We start from the raw sequence: 10,399 nt of genomic DNA on the forward strand, positions 1-10,399 counted from the left end.
ACTCGCGAATGCGAACGTTTGACAGTTGAGTTGAATACACATCCCTGCAAGACGAGTAGAGTTACTTATCCTATGGAATATTGGTTACCGGTAAAGAAAGCTGGTATTATTATTTTGGTCTCTTTTGTTCTAGCAGCAGGAAAAAAGTTACCATTTCTCCTCTTTTACGGCATGTCGGTGTGATTACCTTGCTCGCTCTCTCTCATTGATTTTGGTGCCAATGCTGCATATGTCTTTCTGCTCTAATTTTTCTTTGTTTTGGAAAGGCATATGTCACTCTGTGGTTAGCAGAGCCCCCAGTAGTAGTTTTTTTTTTTCATCAGCCATCTATCAGTGGAGACTGTTCGATTTATCATTTAATCACAGGTATTAGTCATTTGTTGGGTCACCGTTTCGTTACTTAAATTTGGCTCATTGGTCTCCATTGTTCTTCATTCTGTAGGTCACCTACATTTCCGTTTAAAAATGAAAAATTTAAATTTTTTTATTTTTATTTTTATTTATTTATTATAATTGTATGATGTATTTACATTTATAAATTAGTATGGTATAATATTTTAATTTTTTAATAATCATTATAGATTAATTTTTAAATATTAGCATTTCAGTACAAAGTGAACTTTAATTTTTACAAACGTGTTTGCAGCTATCATTTATACATAGATAAAATTTATATATTTTACAAATTAAGTTAGTATTAATTATTAAATTTTTATATTTTGTAGTTGTTGTTATACAAAACAAATAAAATTCAACTACTATTACTGTTATTAGTATTCGAACATTCATTTGTATAATTTAACAATATTTTACATTTAAATCTAATTCATAATTTATATCAATTCATAATTCAAAATGAATACATTAGTACTAAACGCGAACGATTTCCTTATATCTAATCTGTAAGGTTAAAACGAAACTACTCAACCAATATTGTTTGATGTCAATTCCACACAATCCTATCTCATATGTACATCATAAAAGGGTTCAGATAGTCGGAAAGAGGTTGTCAACTGCTAACCTAAATGTCCGATGGGATTTGTTGTTGTCTTGCTTATCATGCCTGAAAAATATTAGAAATTGAAATTGTTCTTAACGATTAGAAAATATGAATATATTTGTATTCGTAGTACATACCTAAGAAAAGTTGTAGCTATTGTAAGCCTCCATTTGTGCAAAGTATTTGTGTTTATGGACTGAGTAAACTCTACAAGTCCCTCATCATTCCCGTCCTACTTTATGGTGCAGAAGCGTGGACGGTGTCAACATCCGATGAGACGGCACTAGGAGTTTTCGAGAGAAAGGTTTTGCGGAAGATTTATGGTCCCTTAAACATTAGCGAACCGCAGAAGATGAAATGATGAGCTGTATGTGTTGTTCGACGACATAGGCATAGTCCAGCGAATAAAAAGACAGCGGCTACGCGGGCTTGGTCATGTTGTTCGAACGGACGAAAGTGTCTCAGCTCTGAAAGTTTTCGATGCGGTACCCGCTGGTGGAAGCCGAGGAAGAGGGAGACCTCCACTCCGATGGAAGGACCAGGTGGAGAAGGACCTGTCTTCACTTGGTATTACCAATTGACGCCTAACTAACAAAAGGAGAGATGCGTGGCGCGCTGTTGTGGACTCGGCTATAACCGCGTAAGCAGAAGAAGATTTGTGTTTTCAATATATGAAATGGAAAATGAAAATATAAGTAATGCTAAAAAACAAACGTATATATATATATATCTACATATGTACATATGTATGTATGTACATCTTAATACGCACTAACTCAACATGCACATATACGCATTTATATTTACCGTGTTATTTTCCATTGTTTTCTGCGTTGTTGTTGTTATGTATTACACCAATTCTGAATCCATAAACCTGAAATTATTTAAAATTACTAATTTGTATTATGTATTAAAAATATATGAAACATACCTCCACCAATTTCACCGTCACCTCCTTGCTCCTCCTTTGCTGTGCACACACGTATAACTACAATGAAATGAAATTTTAATTATAAAAACAAATAACAAAAGTAACACAAATAATGCATTTATATCCAAAAACACTTAACAAAATAAAATAAATATTTAAAACGCACTTACATCCATTCACTTAAAATTTTATTTTCAAATGAACATCGGCCATAGCTCGCGAATGCGAATGCGAACGTTTGACAGTTGAGTTGAATACACATGTTCTTATTAGATGATATGAGCTACATAGCTTTCGCATGTTTTCACAACCAACGCTCCGAAATTCGAACTCGGATTCGAAGACGCACAGAAGTTGTAAATTTTCAACTTTCATTCGCTAACACAGCAACCTTCACATTCTTAAGAATAACAACCAACAATATGTTAGTTGCAATCTTGCGTGTTTTAATTATTTAAGCCCGTTTTCTTCGCTACATTATAAGTATTTTTGTGAAATATAATCGCCCCTATTCCCGTTGTCGTTATCATTTTAAAACGACTTTAGAACGACTATTTGGTATTCCTGTTGGCGTTAACGACATTTATCGAAAAAAATTGAGATTCCCCAATTTGAAACGACTATAGAAACGACATAGAAACAGTCGTTTTTTGTCGTTGCTATAATTGTGAGCGACATAGAAACGACGCGGTTGTTTAAAGGAATATTTAAAGTGAAGATGAAAATTCCAAATCGGAAACAGTTTGAAATTTTAATTTCTGAAATGGAAAAATATCCTGCATATGCCAAGGACTTTAGAAAAGGGATAAATTCTTTAAATTTCGATTTTTTGGGAGGGATATTTTTTTCTAAAAAAAAAAAATAAATCCATTCCACAGCCATCTCGCGTCGGAAATTGTTGGCATTAATAAAATTGCATTTTTATATCTAAGAATATATTTAAGATATGAAAGATCTTAAAATTCAAAACGAAGAAAAAAATAGTACTCCAACAAGATTGAGGAGTTAATAAACAGATACATATGTCTCCTTTGGCTGGACCATTAGTTAGAGTAGTTGGATTAGCCAGAAGCAAGGAGCATGAGACGCTGGAAGTAAAACATATTTTAGAAGAAAGTTTGAAGGACGCAGATGTCACCACTACTTCTTTTAAAAAATCAAATAAAGATGGAAGACTAACATTGTTGTACGTAAGTACAATAATTACAGTGATAACGTTGTTTAGAGTCAACATAGAATAGCATAAAATCCATTAAGGACTGCTTTAAAAATGTGTCTCGTTACATAAGGAGAAATTTTTATATGGGAAAAGAGCTCCTTAAAGTATACTATATTAAATATGTAGGCAAATTTCGATAACTTTTCTTAGGCGTTACGATATACTTCAAGAATACCAATTTAGGAACGAAACGACGATAAGAACGACAACGACTTAGAAACGACTATTAAAACGACAACGACAACGGGAATATGGCCGACTATTTATTAATTTATTAATAATATATTTATCAAATATTTAAAATAATTTTTAAAGATTAGGGGTGATGAAGTTTTAATAAACAAAGTTGGCAGTTTAAATTTTTCTTCAATTTCTTAATTCGAGGTTTTCTATGTACATTGCTTATAAGAATCAATAAATATTTAAAATCGCCGTCCATATTATTTAGGTCGTTTTCAAGCTCGCAAAAAAAAATTGTGTATGTGTATCACCTTGTACACAGCTGTCAACGCATTCAAAAGCGCATTTATGGAGTTACTCGATATATACGCAGTCAAGCGCATTTTTTCGCTTTCGCATTCGCAAACGCGAGCTATGTAGTTTGAGCTTTAAGCAGAAACTACATAGCTCGCGAATGCAAATGCGAACGTTTGACAGTTGAGTTGAATACACATGTTCTTATGAGATGAGCTACATAGCTTTCGCATGTTTTCGCAACCAGCAGAACCACAGAAGTTTAAAATTTTCAACTTTAATCCGCTAACACAGCAACCTTCACATTCTTAAGAATAGCAACCAACATTATGTTACTTACAATCTTGTATGTTTTAATTATTTAAGCCCGTTTCCTTCGCTACAATATAAGTATCTTTGTGAAATATAATATTTATTAATTTATTAATAATATATTAATCAAATATTTAAATTAATTTTTAAAGATTAGGGGTGATGAAGTTTTAATAAACAAGGTAGACAGTTTAAATTTTCCTTCCGTTGCTTAATTCGAGGTTTTCTATGTACACTGATTATAAAAATCAATAAACATTTAAAATCGAGGTCCATATTATTTAGGTCGTTTTCAAACTCGCAAATAAAAAGTGTGTATGTGTATCACCTTGTACACAGCTGTCAACGCATTTAAAAGCGCATTTATGGAGTTGCTCGATATATACGCAGTCAAGCGCATTTTTTCGCTTTCGCATTCGCATTCGCATACGCGAGCTATGTAGTTTGAGCTGTAGTGACGGCTGACTACAAATGTCACTTTAAAGCAGTGGTCGGTACTCCATACCACAATTGTGCCGACTCCAGTCACACGTACGCTTACGCTATATCATTCAGTCGTTGTCGAACCAGCAACGAGTAAACATCGCGCATGGCTATAGCACTTTGCATAAGTGCCCTGCGCGAAATGCCTACTTTTATGAATGTTGTTGTATGTTATGTATTATATTTATGGTTTTAAGCTATTTAAAGACTGAAAAGTTAATGCTTTTGTGATCTAATATATTTGTCTAAATAATAAAATAACTAAATTGAATAAATGAGCTCAAAAATTCATGTTTTATAAAAATATTGAAAACATTCTCAAAATGGATGGTTACAGAGTTCTCACTGGGTATCCTTTATTTCGTGCTCACCTACACAGTCACAATGCCTCTCGTGCTGACCACTGCTTTAAAGCCAGCGTGATGAACATTTTGAAGACGGCAGTGACATATCAAACAGCAATTTCATTCTTGCCGTTCACTGAAGTGAAATTTTTTGTGCAAAATATGTATAAATAGGTCGATTTATTTGTTTTAAATAATCGATTGTTATTACAAATTATATATCAAAGCTATTTTACGCTTCTGCTGACAAAGTAACGTCATATTTGTTAGAACTTTGAATAATTTTACATTTCACATATTAGTGGAGCTCTACAGCGGACATTGTCCTCGGCAAAACATTTGTAATTTGGTGACAGCGACCACTTCAAGCCTGCTGTCGCCAAATCATGCTGTTGTCTAAGAAGCTGTACCCATAAGAATGCGTGTATTTTAACATTTGGTAGATGTCGCTCGTCGCTTGTCGTCCCCTATGTGTTCTGCACTTGAGTTATAAAATCTTAAAATATTTAAAACCAGACAGGTTCAACAAAGTGATTGAGCTGTTTTAGCGAAACGTTGCTCTTTAGAACTTATTATTCGTTGTATGTTTTCTCCACGTGAGTCTTCTATCCAGGTGAATCTCAAGATAAGTTACTTCATTCGCTGGAGGTGCTAGCACATTGTTCATTTTAACTGCCGGGCACGTTTTTAGTCTTAAGCTGAAACTACATAGCTCGCGTATGCGAATGCGAATGCGAAAGCAAAAAAATGCGCTTGACTGCGTATATATCGAGCAACTTCATAAATGCGCTTTTGATTGCGTTGACAGCTGTGTACAAGGTGATACACATACACACTTTTTCTTTGCGATTTTGAAAACGACCTAAATAATATGGACGGCGATTTTAAATATTTATTGATTCTTATAATCAGTGTACATAGAAAACCTCGAATTAAGCAACGGAAGGAAAATTTAAACTGTCTACCTTGTTTATTAAAACTTCATCACCCCTAATCTTTAAAAATTATTTTAAATATTTGATAAATATATTATTAATAAATTAATAAATATTATATTTCACAAAAATACTTATACTGTAGCGAAGAAAACGGGCTTAAATAATTAAAACACGCAAGATTGTAACTAACATATTGTTGGTTGCTATTCTTAAGAATGTGAAGGTTGCTGTGCTAGCGCATGAAAGTTGAAAATTTTCAACTTCTGTGCGTCTTCGAATACGAGTTCGAATTCCGGAGCGTTGGTTGCGAAAACATGCGAAAGCTATGTAGATCATCATCTTGTTTTACTTTTTGCTGAAGTGTCATTTACAGCCCTATTCTCATGCCCTCACAAAAATCACTACACTCACTATTGTGAGGTTTTTGGATTTTGTGATGATTACCTTATGCTGGAGAAAATTCAAAAGCTCAAATGCTCACAATTTTCTCAAATATCTGTGACGTGTGAAAGCAGCCATCACAATACAAAAATATTTGTGTTTGTTTTGGTTTTTAGCAATATTTGTAAACAAATGTGTAAATATTTGCGTGCTATAACGAGCATGGAGGAATTGTTCTTTGAAAAAAATGGCCTCTATAAAAGATCAGTTATCGAATAATTTGTTTAACCGAATCTGGAGCAATTTGGACGTACCTTACATTTTCATTTGTTGAGCGATTTGCTGCCTAAGTCCTAAAACTCTAGAGTCCTAAAACTCTACGATCCGATAAGGACGCACGCCGGGCACGTTAGACGAAGATTTACACCCAGGTTATTTTTATACTCTCGCGACAAAGTTGCTACGAGAGTATTATATGGTTGCAAGTCCAAAACTGAACGAGTTAGATATAGGGTTATATATATCAAAATGATCAGTGACCGTCCGTCCGTGTAAGCTGTAACTTGAGTAAAAATTGAGATATCTTAATGAAAATGAAATTGGAAGACGTATTTCTTGGCACCATAAGAAGTTTAAGTTCGAAAATGTGAGCAATCCGACCATTGCCACTTCCACAAAGTGGCGATAACCGAAAATTTGGTACAAAGGCTTGTTCTAGGAAGGGGCATATTTGGATGTAATTTTTTTGGGGAATTGGGCGTGGCTCCGCCCACTACTAAGTTTTTTGTACATATCTCGCAAACTAATTAAGCTATATCAAGGAAACTTTCTAGAGTCGTTTCTTTTAGGTACTACCTTATACCGTCCAAAAATGAAGGAAATCGGGTCATACGGCCCACCTCCCATACAAAGGTTATATTGAAAATTACTAAAAATTCAGTAAGTTCAGTAAGGAAAACAACCAGAAACCTTAAATTTCATTGTAAAGATGGTACGGAAGAACTGCTCTCAAAATGGTATACAAAATTTTAAATGGGCGTGGTTCCGCCCACTTATGGGTCAAAAACCATATCTTCCTTACTTGTTTTATAATTCTTTTGTTTTTTAACTTTCGACTGTAAATACGCAATTTCATTTGTTTCATTTGTTTACAAATTTTACATCAATTTGTATTTATTTTGAATTTATTTCTTTTGAAACAACTGTTTGACAGCAAAATGCTTTTCACCTCAATTGGTGACTTTTTTAAGCTTTTTTCTTATGAGGTTCGAGCCTGAATAGACTCACAAAATATACGTCACAAGAAACCTCACAAATTTTTCCTCACAACTCAGTTATGAGGTTTTTTCAGAATAGGGCTGTTAATTGAATCCATTTCGATCACAAAATGATTCAATACGATCGAAAAATTTTGCGTTGAAATCATTGAAACCGACTATATAAAATAGATTCCGCGGCTAATAGATGCCAAATTTCGAAATCATTGAATCCGTAAAATCGAAAATTTTGATTAAAACCTATACCTTGGTGGCGTAAATTTAAAATAATTAAACCATTTGTAAATTGTTACAATTACTGATTGCGGCCTAAATTATGTTTTAAATGGGTATTTTAGAGACAAAAAGACACTAACAAAAATTTATTTGAGGTGATAATACACGATATGGAGCCGCATCTCGAAATAGCGAAAGAAATTGGGCCTAATCATTGAATCCGTTTCGATCGAAAAATGGTTCGATTCGATCGAAAAATTTTACGTCGGAATCATTGAATCCGTATCGAAAATAAAATTTACGATCACATTGAACTCACTTACCTACTCGAAAAAATACATTCCGCTGCTAATAGATGTCGCTAATTACGAAATCCGCAAAATCGAAAATTTTGCTCGAAATCTATCCGTTGGTGAATGAGTTGCGGAAATGTAAAAGATATAAACCATTTGGAAGTTTTTATGTAAACAATTACTGACGGACTAAATCATGTTTTAAATGGGTATTTTAGAGACGAGAGACAAAAACGGACTAACAAAAATAAATTAAAAATGTTTAAAAGTTTAAAAATGTTATAAAGTTGCCCACTCGAAATAGCGACAGAATTTTCTTAAAGAGCCTCAGGAGAATTAAATATTTTTATGGAAGAAATTTCTCAATTGTTAAATGTCAGTATTATTTTTTTTTTAACAAAGCAAAAAGCACAGACACTTTTTCAAATTTATCGCATTTGTCGATAAAACAGTTTGACGTTCTCACTTTGTGGTAAAGCAGTTTATCGACGGAATCAATGATTGCATGAACATTTTCGATCGAAATCTTTATCGTATCGAAATCGAATTCGCTGCGGATTCAATAATTAGACCCATTGTTCAAAGAGCACCAGCTAAATTAAATACTTTTTGCAAGAAATTTCACAATAGTTAACGCTGTAGGCTCTCTAATCCAGGACAAAACTGGGTGGAAGAAACTGTGAAAGAGCATTGCATGGATACATTATCGATTATTAACATCATCATCAGTAAAGTGCCCTGGAGACGATCAAATAATTGCGTCAAACAGTGCATATGTGTTAGTGATGTTCAATCGTGTGTTGCCCGCAAACGTTCAAATTAACACGTCAAACATCAGTTTAGTTTTGAGCTCGTAACGAACGGCCATCATGTCATCGTCGGATGATGATGATCTATTAATGGCATGTGCTGCAATTCTTATGAAAAAAAAATTTCTCCATTTTTGTATTATTTTATATTATTTAGTTTATTTTATTATATTTGATTTTACTTTACTTTATTTTGTTATTTTAATTTATTTATTTTATTTTATTTTATTTTATTTTATTTTATTTTATTTTATTTTATTTTATTTTATTTTATTTTATTTCATTTCATTTCATTTCATTTCATTTAATTTCATTTAATTTAATTTAATTTCATTTAATTTCATTTCATTTTATTTTATTTTATTTTATTTTATTTTATTTTATTTATTTATTTTATTTATTTTTTTTAATTCATTTAATTTAATTTAATTTAATTTTATTTTTTTTTTTTATTTTAACTTATTTTATTTTATTTTATTTTATTTTTTTTAATTTTATTTTATTATTTTATTTTATTTTATTTTTTGAGATATCTTAATGAAAATGAAATTGGAAGACGTATTTCTTGGCACCATAAGAAGTTTAAGTTCGAAAATGTGAGCAATCCGACCATTGCCACTTCCACAAAGTGGCGATAACCGAAAATTTGGTACAAAGGCTTGTTCTAGGAAGGGGCATATTTGGATGTAATTTTTTTGGGGAATTGGGCGTGGCTCCGCCCACTACTAAGTTTTTTGTACATATCTCGCAAACTAATTAAGCTATATCAAGGAAACTTTCTAGAGTCGTTTCTTTTAGGTACTACCTTATACCGTCCAAAAATGAAGGAAATCGGGTCATACGGCCCACCACCCATACAAAGGTTATATTGAAAATTACTAAAAATTCAGTAAGTTCAGTAAGGAAAACAACCAGAAACCTTAAATTTCATTGTAAAGATGGTACGGAAGAACTGCTCTCAAAATGGTATACAAAATTTTAAATGGGCGTGGTTCCGCCCACTTATGGGTCAAAAACCATATCTTCCTTACTTGTTTTATAATTCTTTTGTTTTTTAACTTTCGACTGTAAATACGCAATTTCATTTGTTTCATTTGTTTACAAATTTTACATCAATTTGTATTTATTTTGAATTTATTTCTTTTGAAACAACTGTTTGTTGTGTTGCATTTGTTGTTGTATTACACATATTTCTCTCGCTGTCGGCCAGTTTTCTTTACATTTTCATTTGACATTTCTCCTCTTCTTTGCAAAATTATCGATAAACCTAGGAATAACACCGAAAATCTAATTGTATAAAACGAGATAATTTTATAATCTCGGATTATCCGGTGAGGAATTTTGTATGAGTTTCTTAATTACAGATTATCGTGTTATATCATGTTCCGACAGGAAATTTGAAGTGATTAGATTACTTTTAAACGCTTCATAAAACTATCCCGTTCTCACTGCCGTTGGAGATTTACAAATGAGCTGTTTTTGACTCATATACGTAAGAGTGTTTCTGTACTGTTAGCTAGCAAAATTTCTGCTGTGAAACTATGAAAACACAAATTATGAGTTATTATTAAAAATAATATTTTTTTTGGTGGGACTTGTTTTAAATATCTTCCCAAGTAATTTATTCAATATTATATTGGTAAATTTTAAAAGTATAATACGGTTGGTACTCTTCTTCTTCTGAAAGCCAGCAGCAGCCAGCACCTACTGACTGTAAACAAA

General features: G+C 32.5%; 1 long non-coding RNA gene across 1 annotated transcript; it reads right to left on the reverse strand.

Annotated features, from left to right (window-relative positions):
• Nucleotides 1–736: 736 nt before the first annotated feature.
• Nucleotides 737–2,385, reverse strand: LOC128920214 (uncharacterized). The gene is made up of 5 exons (XR_008470331.1): nucleotides 2,102–2,385; nucleotides 1,932–1,988; nucleotides 1,808–1,874; nucleotides 1,138–1,630; nucleotides 737–1,063 (listed from the first exon to the last, which is right to left on the reverse strand). It is a non-coding gene; the product is annotated as an uncharacterized LOC128920214 (long non-coding RNA).
• Nucleotides 2,386–10,399: the final 8,014 nt, after the last annotated feature.

This window comes from Zeugodacus cucurbitae, chromosome 3 (genome assembly GCF_028554725.1).
Source record: "Zeugodacus cucurbitae isolate PBARC_wt_2022May chromosome 3, idZeuCucr1.2, whole genome shotgun sequence".
NCBI lineage: Eukaryota > Metazoa > Arthropoda > Insecta > Diptera > Tephritidae > Zeugodacus > Zeugodacus cucurbitae.